This window comes from Eucyclogobius newberryi, unplaced genomic scaffold (assembly GCF_026437365.1).
Source record: "Eucyclogobius newberryi isolate DKJ021-1_F unplaced genomic scaffold, fEucNew1.0.hap1 SCAF_1, whole genome shotgun sequence".
Taxonomy (NCBI): Eukaryota; Metazoa; Chordata; class Actinopteri; order Gobiiformes; family Gobiidae; genus Eucyclogobius; species Eucyclogobius newberryi.
Genome location: NW_027315723.1, coordinates 23,295,998 through 23,309,521, shown reverse-complemented (window position 1 = coordinate 23,309,521; position 13,524 = coordinate 23,295,998).

The window sequence follows — 13,524 nt, the reverse complement described above, 5'->3', positions numbered from 1 at the left end:
TTATGCAGGAAATAACGTCCCATGACCCAAACAGGCCTGTTTGTAGGTAAGCAGTGCCACATTAAACAGCCACACTGGGCCCACATTTGTCTGAAGCGATCACTGAGCCTAAACTGTGAAGGTGAATGAGGAAAAATCAATGACATTGGGGCTTGTGAAACAAGGACATTTTTATTACAGTGTGCTGAGTGACCAAGTCTTATCAGTACCTGGATAAACACTAGGTCTATTGTGTAAAAAGGGTGGAGAGAAAAGTGATATTGGAATTGCTGGACTACCTCAATTCAAAAACAAATGAAGCCACAAAAGTAAAGAACACACCAAAATAATGTTGTCAAGTATGCAATAAATGAGAACATTGTTCAAATAGCCTTGTGCTCTTTATTCAAATTATTCCAACTTTTATCATAAAGATATTAGTCTAGGTTTAAAAATGCTCTATGGAACATATCTGGAGGGTCCACCACCTACTTGTCTCCATGGAAATGTAATAGTTTTACCTGGAATATGCCACAGTATGGCATTATCTCTATGGAGACAAGCAGGTTACATGTATGTGGAGAAGTGGACCTGCTCACAGTAGAATTACATGTTTTTCAAGGATTTCTTTCCTTCTTTTTTTGTAATACACCAATAAAAATACCTTAGATTGAATAAATGTAAGATAAGTTTAATGGCAGACCCTTCACCAGAAAAGTAATGCACTGCACCTCTAAGCTTGTCATGGTTACAATGTTGTACCTGCAATATAATCATCGCAATATATACATTTAATGCCATACTGTGGAAGATTGCAGGTAAAGCAATCACCTCTCTGGAGACAAGAAGGTGCTGCACAAGATGTTTAAAATATTACTCTTCCATGTCCATTTTCACACAGCAGTTATTCCAAATCTAAAAGCGGCTGCAAATGTTTCTCTTCCCTTTCCGCAGCCAAAGGGAAGTGTTTGAGCGTAGCACATGATCCCATGAGCCTAGTTGGACTCATGTCAACAGCCTGTCACTCCACACAAACACAAATCCTATGCAAATGCACCGCACTCACAGCACGCCTCATTGTTGTGAAGAAAACAGACAATTTCCTCTTTGCATCAAATCACTGTCCCACTGGAAGCAATCTGGACGTGAGGCTTCCTGCAAACAATTTGGATCAAAGTAAAAGTGAAGAACCACAGATTGGGACTGGAGTGTTACATGTAGCTAGTACTTTTGAATATTTTGGGTCACATGGTAAATTAGTGAGTTGTGTTTACTTACTGTGTTTACTAGATGTCATAATTTCAAATGGAAGACAGGGGCCTGTATAACTGGCTGTTATATGTATATATATATATATATATATATATATATATATATATATATATCCACACATTTTGAAGGTTTTCACCCATAATTTGCCGTAGATTGTGTCCACAAACCTGTAATCTTATGACAACAATCATGTCTTTAGGGTTGAATAATGGCACCACCATTTCTGAACCTATAAAGAAAAAGTCACTTTGGTTTATAAATATGCTGACACAGACGATGTCACACTTTGTGCCAGTTTTTGTTTCATGTTGATTGGGGCAGTAAAGAGATGAACAATATAGCAGTAAAAAAAGCTAATTTCACCATATAATTCTGACCTGTCCTACAGATCAAAGTTAAGGGATTCAGGGATTCAAATGTTGTGAATTCATGAATGTAATTTATGGAGGAATTTGTATGTTCACATCAGCTTTGTAATAATGATGAATCCAAAAGAATAAGTTCATGTTGAATAGATTTCTTTATAAAAAAAAACATTTTTTAAATGACAGTTTGTTCGGAGCTGACCCTTCAATAGACACAAACAGCAGAAACAGGGACTTTGACTGAACCATCTGATGAATTTAAGAGGGACAAAAACGGTTTCCTTTTTTAATTCTATTTTTTTAATACATTTTCTAAATTTCTAAAGCGGCGATGATGGCTCTCGCCACCCCCGCGACCGCCTTCCTGCGCGAAAGCCTTCCTGCGCGACCGCCTTCCTGCGCGACCGCCTTCCTGCGCGACCGCCTTCCTGCGCGAAAGCCTTCCTGCGCGAAACCCTTCCTGCGCGAAAGCCTTCCTGCGCAAAAGCCTTCCTGCGCGAAAGCCTTCCTGCGCGAAACCCTTCCTGCGCGAAAGCCTTCCTGCGCAAAAGCCTTCCTGCGCGACCGCCTTCCTGCGCGACCGCCTTCCTGCGCGAAAGCCTTCCTGCGCGAAAGCCTTCCTGCGCGACCGCCTTCCTGCGCGAAAGCCTTCCTGCGCGACCGCCTTCCTGCGCGAAAGCCTTCCTGCACGACCGCCTTCCTGCGCGACCGCCTTCCTGCGCGAAAGCCTTCCTGCGCGAAACCCTTCCTGCGCGAAAGCCTTCCTGCGCAAAAGCCTTCCTGCGCGACCGCCTTCCTGCGCGACCGCCTTCCTGCGCGAAAGCCTTCCTGCGCGAAAGCCTTCCTGCGCGACCGCCTTCCTGCGCGAAAGCCTTCCTGCGCGACCGCCTTCCTGCGCGAAAGCCTTCCTGCGCGAAAGCCTTCCTGCGCGACCGCCTTCCTGCGCGACCGCCTTCCTGCGCGACCGCCTTCCTGCGCGAAAGCCTTCCTGCGCGACCGCCTTCCTGCGCGAAAGCCTTCCTGCGCGACCGCCTTCCTGCACGACCGCCTTCCTGCGCGAAAGCCTTCCTGCGCGAAACCATTCCCGCGCGAAAGCCTTCCCGCGCGAAAGCCTTCCTGCGCGACCGCCTTCCTGCGCGACCGCCTTCCTGCGCAAAAGCCTTCCTGCGCGAAAGCCTTCCTGCGCGACCGCCTTCCTGCGCGAAAGCCTTCCTGCGCGACCGCCTTCCTGCGCGAAACCCTTCCTGCGCGAAAGCCTTCCTGCGCGACCGCCTTCATGCGCGACCGCCTTCCTGCGCGAAAGCCTTCCTGCGCGAAAGCCTTCCTGCGCGAAAGCCTTCCTGCGCGACCGCCTTCCTGCGCGACCGCCTTCCTGCGCGAAAGCCTTCCTGCGCGAAAGCCTTCCTGCGCGACCGCCTTCCTGCGCGAAAGCCTTCCTGCGGGGTCCGGGGCCCTTTGCTCAGGGCTGTCCGGTCCCTGTATGACCGGAGCAGGAGCAGTGTTCGCATTGCCGGCAGTAAGTCAGACCTGTTCCCAGTGCATGTTGGACTCCGCCAGGGCTGCCCTTTGTCACCGGTTCTGTTCATAATTTTTATGGACAGAATTTCTAGGCGCAGTCAGGGGTTGGAGGGTGTCCGGTTTGGGGACCACAGGATTCCATCTCTGCTGTTTGCAGACGATGTTGTCCTGATGGCTCCATCAAACCCGGACCTGCAACATGCACTGGGACGGTTTGCAGCCGAGTGTGAAGCGGCTGGGATGAGAATCAGCACCTCCAAATCCGAGGCCATGGTTCTCGACCGGAAAAAGGTGGCTTGCCCTCTCCAGGTGGGTGGGGTGTCCTTGCCCCAAGTGGAGGAGTTCAAGTATCTCGGGGTCTTGTTCACGAGTGAGGGAAGGATGGAGCGTGAGATCGACAGGCGGATCGGTGCAGCGGCTGCAGTGATGCAGTCGCTGCATCGGACCGTTGTGGTGAAGAGGGAGCTGAGCCGAAAGGCAAAGCTCTCTATTTACCGGTCGGTCTACGTTCCTACCCTCACCTATGGTCATGAGCTTTGGGTAGTGACCGAAAGAACAAGATCGCGGATACAAGCGGTCGAAATGAGTTTCCTCCGCCGTGTGGCTGGGCTTAGAGATAGAGTGAGGAGCTCGGCCACACGGGGGGAGCTCGGAGTAGAGCCGCTGCTCCTCCATGTCGAGAGGAGCCAGATGAGGTGGCTCGGGCATCTGTTCCGGATGCCTCCTGGGCGCCTCCCTCGGGAGGTGTTTCAGGCATGTCCCACCGGGAAGAGGCCCCGGGGAAGACCCAGGACACGCTGGAGAGACTATGTCTCTCGGCTGGCCTGGGAACGCCTCGGGTTCCCCCCGGAGGAGTTAGAGGAAGTGTCTGAGGAGGAGGAAGTCTGGGAGTCCCTGCTCAGACTGCTGCCCCCGCGACCCAGCCCCGGATAAAGCGGCAGAAAATGGATGGATGGATGGATAATATGTCAGGATAGGATAGCTTATTTTATGACCATGGTCATGTTCAATAAATAGCAACAATATTTTGATGATTTTTATTTTGTAATTTTTTAAAGCTTAAAAAAGTTATGCTACTAAACTGATAATTTGTATGTATTTGTTTTCAACTATTCTATTCTATTATTCTATGCTCTCTAGTATATTATGCTATTATTTAACTTAATGACAGCAATATTTATTTTCAGTGGCACTAATAAATTAAATAAAAATGTTGTCTAGACACAAATTACTCAAGGATAAATAATATAATATATAATAAATTAGAGTGCATATAAAACATGACAAGAGTCTTCTTCAGAACAGTGTCAGGTTCATGCCTGAGTCTGGAGACTCTGGAGGAAGAGCTTACTATCTATGTTTTTTGTTTGTCAAGAATCATGTGCAACAGAAATAAAGTCCTGCGCTGTCATATGTAATGATCAGATTGATCCAGCAGAGGGCAGACTAATCAACGATAAACCCTGGTCAATGATCAGCAAGAGCACGTTCTTATTCCACCCAAACTGAATTGTAGGACTAGATTAATTTAACATTATGACTAAGTGGTTACTTTGTTTGAAATGTCAATGAGAAGTTGAACATTTTGACATTTTTGTTTTTGCTCCTTGCAGGTGCATATATATATATATATATATATATATATATATATATATATATATATATATATATATTCGTATTACTCAGGAAATTGCACATGGTGGACATTAAAATAGGTGTATAATTATTTTTTCAATATGATGTAAATAAGGTATGCTTCCTTCTCGCAACAAATAGGCAATTATTGTATTAATTATTGTATTATGTAGTCACATTTTCTGTCATAAACTCCAAATAAACTAATCCATCCATTAATCAAACTTTAAGAGAAGGAATTTGTCACAACAGTTTATCGTATAGGCCTTAAACACAATTTATCTAGAAGACAGAAATACTAAAAGGTCTGAGTCACTGTCGTTTGATTTTGCTTTATTAATGCTTCTCAGACATTACCTGTGATCCGGTCTGAGTGAACACTGCATTCTCATAGTCATTTATCTCTTGAATTCAAAGTGAGACCACCAACACAACGTGCTTATGCCTCGGCCTGTGATCGCCATCTTAAAGAGCTGCTGTGATGAGGGCGGTTCTGGTTTTGTGGTCGTGCAAATGGTTAGAGGCAGTTTGAGTGGCTTAATGGTTTGTATATGAACTTGTGTGGCATAGATTATAGAAACTTCAAACTCATCTCCCTGAAACATGGATGAAAAACATGTGAATGGGACCCCACACTCAGCTTTAGGCTGCGTGCTACATCAAAATTAGAACTGAACTGAGACAAAATCTGGAACTAAACCTCGACCAAAGCAGGAGTAGAACAGAGAGATCAAAACCAAACTTCAAATATTCTTCCAAGATGGTTAGGGTTAGAAATCGAGACGTTTGAACTTTCATCTGAAAGTCATTTTCAATCTAAGGAGCTGAACTGATGAAGTTGAGTTTCTCAGACCAGCTAATACCATAGAATAGAATTATAATAGTAATAAGTTAAAATCATGTCCCATGTCCCAGTCGTCCCCGACAAGCTACAAACACATAATATGTGTTATGTATTATAACACTGCATCCCCAGCTCCTCATGTGGTTTAAAACACCATAATTCAACTTTAAACGGTTAAATTAATTATATTTTGTATACAAGACTAATATAGAATGCAATGAAAAAGTATTGAGTTGCTTTTGACTTGTACATAACGACAACTTGAAAGAAGGTTGTTATATTCATTCATTCATGTTCTACTGCTTGTTCCCGTTAGGGGTCGCGGGTGACTGAAGCCTATCCCAGTTCACCGCAGGGTTAACACAGAGACATCTTGCTTAACACATGCATGTCTTTGGACGGTGGGATGAAGCCGGAGAACCCGGAGGTTGTTAGAATTCTTTGCAAATTTGTATTGGAAAAAAAAAGTATTTAAGTATTCACAATTTTGCTATGGCACGCAAAGTTGAGCTCAGGTACATACTTTTTCCACTGATCGTCATTGAGATGCTTCTACAAGTTGATTGGGGTCCACCTGTGGTAAATTAATCAATTGGACATAAGTTTGAATGTTTAGAAATTATTTTGTCTGATGAAACAAACTTTGGCTTGAATAGCAGGCGTCATGTCTGGAGGAAACCAGGCACCGCTCATCACCTGACCAGTACCATCTCTACAGTGAAGCGTGGTGGTGGCAGCATCAGGCTGTGGGGGTGTTTTTCAGTGGCAGGAGATGGGAGACTAGTCAGGATCAACAGAAATGTGAATGCAGCAGTTACAGAGACATCCTTATGAAAACCTGCTCCAGAGGCTCTGGACCTCAGACTGGGGTGAGGGATCATCTTCCAACAAGACAACGACCCTAAGCACACAGCCAGGAGAACAAAGGAGCAGCTACAGGACAACTCTGTGAATGTCCTTGAGGGGCCCAGAGCCCAGACTTGAACCCAATTGAACATGTCTGGAGAGATCTGAATGAGATCTGAGATGCTCACAGCCAACCTGATGGAGCTTGAGAGGTTCTGCAAAGAAGAAAGGGAGAAACTGCCATAAATAAGCATAGCAAGCTTGAAGCATTAGACTCAAAAAGGCTTTGAATACTTATCTACCAGTGCTTTTTTTTATTTATTTTTACAAAGAATTCATACAACCTTCTTTTATATTGTCATTATGGGGTGATGTTTTTAGAAGTTTGTGGAAAAATCTGGAAAAAGTTAATACTTTCCAAATGCACTGTATTTGGCTGAAGGCAAATGCATATGTGTAATTTCATATGAACCTGTTTTTGCACCCCTATGTTGGTAAGGGTATGCAATCAATCAATCAATCAATCAATCAATCAATCACTATGTTATAACTATATTATAATAACAAACCATTATTCACAATTTTGGTTAGCCAAAAACAAAAACAAAGTTACTTTCGGTATTTCAATCTTCTTTTCATAGCTTCTTACAAATTTCTCCCTTGGGATAGGTAAAGTTATTGTTGATTGATTCTGTCATTGTGTTCTTGACTGTGAATGTGTTGTATGTCTGTGGTTGATGGTCAAAGGAGAATAAAAGCCATGGCTCAGTAAAAGGTAACACACCACACAGACTGAGGACGGAGCAAATAATGCTTAGGTTACCTTGATGTGATAACATACCAAATATTTTGGTTTGTTTCATCAGTTTTATATTGAACAGGCCGAAGCCAAAACTATTCCAAAACCGACAAGACTAAACAAGATCTAAACGTTATCATTCTAAATAGATTTTATTTTTTTAATTTTTCTAATATAAAGTGTATGCTCCCTCATCAAGAAGGCCCAGCAGAGGATGTACTTCCTGCAGCAGCTGAGGAAAGACAAGACTACAGCACATTATGTGCTCTGCTGAGAAGGTGATCGGCTGCAGACTTCCATCTCTGCAGGACCTGCACATCTCCAGGACAATGGGACGTGCGGGTTGGATCACAGCCTCCCTCTCTGGACACGCACTATTCGAGCCACTCCCCTCAGGCAGGAGGCCACTCCCCTCAGGCAGGAGGCTACGGTCCATCCGGACCAGAACCTCCCGCCACAAGAACTGTTTCTTTCCCTCTGCTGTTGGACTCATGAACACTTCTTAACACCGGTCACACTATTATTTAATCAATCACTCACTGCACTGTTCACTTTCTACACTACATGTGTACATTTACTGTACATTTTGTGTACATAGTATGCCGATTTTCATTTTTATCCTATATAGCACATTTAAATTGTTTATCTTTTTGATTTATAAGGGTTGTTTTGAATCACCAAAACAAGTTCCCATGTTTGTGAATTCTGTTAATTGACAATGGCAATAAACCTTTCCTGATTCTGATTCTAATATGTAAAAAACAAAAGAAGAGAGAGAACAGTGGACATCCAATCCAATCCAACTTTATTTGTATAACACATTTTACCAACACAAAGTCTCCAAAGTGCTGCACAGAGTACTAAACGAGCACAAGCAAAATATGTTAAAAATATGTTTAAAAAAATATGGTAAAACATTTGTTAAAATATGTTAAATAAATAAATAAATACGTACCAGTCAAATAAAAACAAATTACACACAATATAAAATATACAAAATAATGAAAGACGGTCAGAGGACCACACAATTTGCCCCAGCTTTTGAGTCTCATTTTTGCAACAAAAAGTTGGAACTGGCCCTCAGACCTCAGCGAGTGTGGGGAACAATGAGGTCTGAAATGCACGCTGGTGCCAGTCCCTGATGCGCTTTAAAAACAAACAATAACAGTTTAAAGTCCAACAAGTAAAAAACAAATGTTTAGCCGATAGTCTGTCAAATTTTCTATTTTCAAATCAAGACAGAATCAAATTTTTCCATTTTTCTAATGTCCAATATACGTTTAGTCTACTCCTTGATTGTTGGTGCAATTTGTGTCATTTTTTGTTAGGATGTTTTTTGCCACTGCCTGGAGTATGTTCCAGTGGTAACTGTTTATTGTGTCTATGGCAGGAGTCCTGAGGCTCAAGTACATAGTTCTGAAATCCAGTGGGATGGTGATGTCAAAAACAGTCTGTAGCGCTTTATTGATCTCAATCCATAGTCCCAAAAAACATGGTCATTCTTGCCTGTTGAAGCAATAGCTTTAATTTGTCCTCTTAAAACTGCTTTAGCAGCATCCCAGAGGGTGGGCGAGGAAGTTTCACCATTGTCTTTTTCCTCCAAATAAGGAATTTTAATTTTTTTTCCTTAAATAGTGTGTTATTAAGGAGGCTCACAATGAATTTCCAAAGAGTGTTTTCTTTTTTCTTTTCTCCAAGTTTACAGTAATGTAGATAAGAGCATAGTCCTTTCAGTGCCCATATCTGCCTCAGAGATTCTGGATCGTTCTTTATTGAAGAGATTGTGTAGTTTTCATGTGGATTACAAAAATGGGTGTACTGACATGAAATATAATTCAACTCCCTCTAGATATCAATCAGTCCTATATTCTTCATTCATTTTATTGTTCCTCCAGTGCCTCTTGGATTTGATACATCTAAAGTAGGTTTAATTCATTTATAGTATATAATATAATAAATATATAATATAAATATATATATATATATATATATATATATATATATATATATATATATATATATATATAAATATATATAATATAACATATTTTTTTATATATATATATATATATATATATATATAGTAGAAAAAGCTTCAGTTGTAGTCATCTGGACTCAGTTTGAAAAATAGACGTTTCGACTCTCATCCAAGAGTCATTGTCAATAAAAGAATTTAGATCGAGAACTCCGATATTAATACTGTTCTGTGGTAAGACCCGCCCATTGGGAGGAGCCTTCCTGAAGTAGAAAGAGTTGTTTGTTTCAACAGAAACTCCCCCCTTGTATCTACTGAGCTAGCCTATTCAGAATCTTAATGGGCTATTAGAATCCTCTTTGTCTTTGTGAGACCCTGGCTCAACCACCCTGAGTACCTGATTAGCATCTAAATGTCCTTGTCCTGGTCCTCTACCTTTCCAGGGGTTCAGTATCCCATTATAAATAACAGGAAGATTGAATCTTAGCCCTCCATTTCTGTTTAAAGAAGGTCTTTCTTTTTTAACAAAAATAGCTTCCTTGACTCCTCTTTCAAACCATCTTTTCTCCCTGCTTAAAACCTTCACCTCACCGTCTTCAAACGAGTGATTAGAGGCTTCAAGATGGAGATGCACGGCACTCTGAGGTCCTGAACTTGTATTTCTTCTGTGCTGATAAAGCCTCTTGTGTAGAGGCTGTTTCGTCTCACCTATGTACCGTTCTTTACAGCTTTCTTCACTGCATTGGATCGAATAAACTACATTGCTCTGTTTTTGAGTCGGCAACTTGACCAGTTTTTGTCTTAAAGTGTTTCCTGGTTTAAAATAAACAGGGACTTCGTGTTGTCTAAAAATTCTCTGCAGTTTTTCTGACAGGCCAGACACATAAGGGATAGAAACACCCTTCCTTCTCTGTTCAGTTTCCCTTTTGTCCTGCTTCTTGGTATATATATATATATATATATATATATATATATATATATATATATATATATATATATATATAAAATAGGACCGACCCCGGTTTGTGAGAGCACGGGACTGTGTGTCTGACATTCGGACCTGCAGTGTGGGGGCGCCCCAGGGCACTGTCCTCGCGCCCTTTCTCTTCACCCTTTACACTGCAGACTTCAGACATGACACGGACAGCTGTGTCCTGCAGAAGTTTTCTGATGACTCTGCCATCATCGGACTCATCACGGACAACGATGATGCGGAGTACAGAGGACTGGCGCAGGACTTTGTGGACTGGTGTCAGCGGAACCACCTCCTCATCAACGCGGGGAAGACCAAGGAGATGGTGGTGGATTTCCGCAGACGCCACCCCACTGCCCCCTCATCAGTGAACATCCAGGGAAGGGACATTGAGAGAGTGACTCATACAAGTACCTGGGTGTTCATCTGAACCACAAACTGGACTGGACTCATAAAACAGACACACTGTACAGGAAGAGCCAGAGTCTGCTCTACCTCCTGAGGAGACTCAGGTCTTTTGGAGTGACAGGGCCACTCCTGAAGACCTCTACGACTCTGTGGTGGCATCAGCTCCTGTACGGTGTGGCCTGCTGGAGCAGCAGCATCACAGAGAGGGAGAGGAAGAGGCTGGACAAAGTCATCAAGAAGTCCAGCTCCGTCCTGGGCTGTGCTCTGGACTCGGTGCAGGAGGTGGGGGACAGGAGGGTCCTGGCTAGATTCACATCTATGCTGGACCATGAGTCTCACCCCCTGCAGGACACTCTGTCCGCTCTGGAGAGCAGCTTCAGTGAGAGACTGATCCACCCTCGCTGTGTGAAGGAAAGGTTTCGCAGGTCTTTCCTTCCTGCTGCTGTCAGACTCTACAACAAACACTGCTAGCCCTGAACATGTGCAATACTGATTTAACCATGTGCAATTCCGTCATATGTGCAATTACTGTCGTGATTCATGTGCAATTACTGTGAAATTCATCTGCAATCCATGTGCTGTCGTGACACATATTCATGTGCAATTACTGTCGTGATCACATGCAATGTATTTATGTATTTATTTATTTATTTATTTATTTATTTATTTATTTATTTTTATCTTTATTATTTTCGCCTCCATCCCTTGTTGGGAAATGGGAGGTTTTGTCTATAAGAGATCTTATACTGAGTGTTTTTCAAACTTCCTATGAGTGATCTGTTCTTTTCTTCTGTATCTACCTCTGTATCTTCCTGCGTTGCATCAATGAAATTCCCCCATGTGGGACAATAAAGGAATATCTTATGTTCACATCTATTATTTGTAAGTACCAGTATATCTTTTTTGCACCAGTATTGCACCAGTATGTATCATTACTTCTTTTTATTCAATTTCAAAGTCATGTAAAGACATTGGTGAGTTTTTTTTATTGTGGTATTGGACTGAGTCAGAGCATCACTAAATCAGTAGTTCATGGTCCTTAACCTAAATTTTAGTACATCATCCCTTGCATCCCACTGACCCACTTCCTGTTCCCTTGTAGCATAAACAAACACATCCATGACTCTCTCTCTCCCCGCTCTGCTCGTGGATTGGCTGATGCCCTCACGTGCAGGGCGTTGGAAGTGCTCACGCTTCTATTTGCAGAGTGGTCTGGGGCTAAATGTGTGCCCTTGCATGGATTAGTTGTTTACTGCAGCCTTTGGTGAGTGTGAGGTGACAGATGGGCGAAGGATACCCGGGACCACTCCCTGCGACACTGTTTGCTCCACTGACACACCAAAACACACACATGAGGCTGATCCTGCAGATACTTATGACCGAGAGCCTGCCCATGCACTACTCCTTACAGGTTTCCCACTAAAGGATGGGTCAAATGCAGAGGACACATTTATACGATTTTTATATATGTTTTTCTCAACATGAACAGCAATATATCTGCACAGTAGAGCTATTTACAGAAGAAGACACATCTCTCTCTTAAAGACACATCTCTCTCTATGGTAGTGTATATACTTAAAGTGCATATGGCAGGTACTCTAAATATTTCTGTATATACTACTTGGAATATTATAGTTTTAAAAATAAATTAAAAGTCATTAATAAGCGACAATTTACATTCAACAGACACATTTTTATAACAGTTTAAACCAGGTTACCAGGTATTATTATTTGTTTTACCATAACTGCAATGTAACCATGTAATTGGCTCGAGCCTTCCATGGAATGGAATGCGACAAGACATTTTTCTTGCCATGGTTTCTTATTATTATTATAGTTTTTCATGGTAAAATTTTGCCACAACTCAGGCATTTTTGACCCCCTAACAGTTATGAATGTCACACATGGAACATAGACGCGATCGGCTCGGCCCGAACTCCAATAAAATGGAGGTTGTGAGAACGCCCGTCCCAACAGTGCCGACTAGTTCAAAAAAGAAAAAAACATGAAACTCTTAATCTTTGGCCTAGGCACATGAGACTTGGGACAGTGATAGAGCTACCTTTGACCTCTGACCTTTGACGAGTAAAACACACCTGGCAGCATCGCTCTATGATAAACAGGAAGTCAGCCATGTTGAATCAAAGTGTCACCGCCACGTTTGACTTTTTTTTTTTCAAAATCGTACTTGTCTTGGATTTTTTGTCCGATCGAGCTCAAAACAACACCTTTTGCATCAAAGACATTGAAATTTAATAAATATTCAAAAGAATGTTGATATTCTTTACGGTCTCTGCGTAACACGCCCTCAAAAAAGGCTTAATTTTCAGTGTTTTCAAGGACAAGTCACGCCTATTGGAAATGATCTACGAAGCTCATATTTCACTCACTAATGCGTTTTTATGATTTGATTGGAAATAAATACAATGTAACAAATGTACTCTATAGCGCCCCCTACCCATTGTGTGAAAAACTCAACATTGCCTGATTTGTTTGAAACTCATGGATTATATTCTACTCGAGACGCCATGAAAAAAGTGCATTGCAGATATTGTGTATTTTCACAATTGGCCAGCAGAGGCGCAATTAGTGCCTTCACTTCCTCTTCCGTTTTTATTTTGATGGGACATTTCCTCTCGTGCCGCATTAGAATTATTATTCTTTAGACTTTATTCTTTAGGCTTTATTCTTTAGACATTTCTGCCACAACTCGAGAGGGAGAGGGAGAGAGAGGGGGAGAGAGAGGGGGAGAGAGAGGGGGAGGGAGAGAAAGGGAGGGAGAGAAAGGGAGGGAGAGAAAGGGATGGAGAGAGAGAGGGAGATTGTAGGATTGTTGACGCGTTTCCACTTTGTAGCCCGGGTCATTTTGTAGTCTCGCTCCATTTTTGTAGTTCCTCCTCTTTATTTTCC